Source organism: Lygodium microphyllum, chromosome 12, assembly GCF_053477565.2.
Source record: "Lygodium microphyllum isolate KBCC chromosome 12, Lygodium_microphyllum_v1.1.10, whole genome shotgun sequence".
In the NCBI taxonomy this organism is placed as follows: domain Eukaryota; kingdom Viridiplantae; phylum Streptophyta; class Polypodiopsida; order Schizaeales; family Lygodiaceae; genus Lygodium; species Lygodium microphyllum.
In genome coordinates this window covers 44,935,568-44,937,386 of record NC_141146.1, presented here as the reverse complement: position 1 = coordinate 44,937,386, position 1,819 = coordinate 44,935,568, and positions in this window count along the sequence as shown.

Sequence of the window (1,819 nt, the reverse complement as noted above, 5' to 3'; positions counted from 1 at the left end):
TTCATGTTGGTGACCGGACTTCATAATATATACTAGGCGTTCCGCACCTAGACTCAGCCCGGCGTGTTGGGGCGGGCACGATTTTTGCGAGCGGGGGTAGGGGCGGGTCCCCACGTTCTCTTTTTTTCTTGTGGGGGAGATGGGGGGCTGCCACGTGGCACCCATCCCCCACCTCTCGTTAACTAATAGTAAAGATTAGGTCTAACAAAATGAAGTGGGAAATTGGAATGAAAGTTGGAAATATCTCTCACCTCCGAGGCGCAAGCTGGATTCCCATTCGAGTAGACAACACGAGCGAACCCAAAACAAAGTGAACAAGGGCCTTTCATACACAACAAACAAGTACCAAAAATTTTGCAAACATTGTTTCTTTACTTTCGCGAAATGGATACCGGCTTAGTGGCAAGGTGGTTGCCACATATTTTGCAAGTCCATTGGTTCAAATCGAATATTTTAAAAAAAGTTTATCTACAATTGTCAAATGGGTACTGGCTTAATGGCATGGTTGTTGAATATCTTGTAAACTCATTGGTTCAAAGGTTGCCCATCACAAATGCTTGCTTTTGCATTTGGACACTAACATCATGTCGATCAAATATGACATCCGCTAACACTTCTCTCAAGGCACGTTAGCTCTACACTCCATGACAATTTTGTTGTTTGCTTGAGTGTGAGACCATACTTAGACATGAAATCGTATTAAGATTAAAGAATATCGCAAATTACAAAACTAGGCCATGCTAAGCCAAAAGATCAAGCATCTTGGCCAGCCCTCATTGTGTAGTCTATCTGGTATATTGCTTTCTCTACCCCAAAACAAGAATACCTTGTAAATTGCTTTCTTCTAGCTCATTTCTTCCCTTCATCCTTCAAAGGAAAAATTTGAGTCTAGCTTCCCAAACACTATGTAGAATGAACATTTTGATTATTTGAAAGGTTTATTCCCTTAATTTGTTCCAAGCCCTATGCACACCAAAATTACATAAGCAACATGAGGCTATCATTCCAATCTCCCAATTTATTTATTTCCTTCATTCTTCAAATATCAATTTGAATCTAGCTTCCCAAATGCTATGTAGAGTGAACATTTTGATTGTTAGAAATGTTTGTTCTCTTAATTTGTCCCAAGTCATATACACACCAAAAATACACCAAGCCCTATGTAAAGTGAACACTTTGATTGTCTAAAGGTTTGTTCCCTTAATTTGTTCCAAGCCATATGCACACCAAAAATACACAAGCAACATGAAGTTATCATTCTAATCTCTTGGTCCTAGCTTGGATAGTATTGCCATTCATAAGTTCTTGGCTAGGCATCCATCTTAGACCTAGTCCTAGCTTGGATAGGATCGCCACACATAAGCAACATAAGGCTATCATTCCAATCTCCTAGCCCTAGCCTAGATAGGATTTCCATCCATAAATTTTTGGCTAGGCATTCATCTTGGACAAATGCTTTAAAGTATCCTTGCATCCATAGAAGCATTTCCCATGAAAGAGAATACATTTTTTTTCCAGTTTTCCTCCCATCAATAAAGCACCCATGATCGCTCTCCACAAAGAAAGCCTTTCTTTAAGCAATAGCTCAAGCTGCCCTTTTTTTTTTTGGATTTTGGAATATGAGTTTCCATAATGCAAATTTCCCACACTTTCCTTAGTTAAAGTATTGCTAATTCTCTAATACTAAGCAAAAGATGGCAAAAAGCCCATGACCAAAAGACATTATCTTTTGCCTCATTGTTTTAGAGTTGTTTCCCCATTTTGCTAGATGCAAGGCTTTATGCCATGATTCTAACAAGTCGATAGCTGAATCCTATGC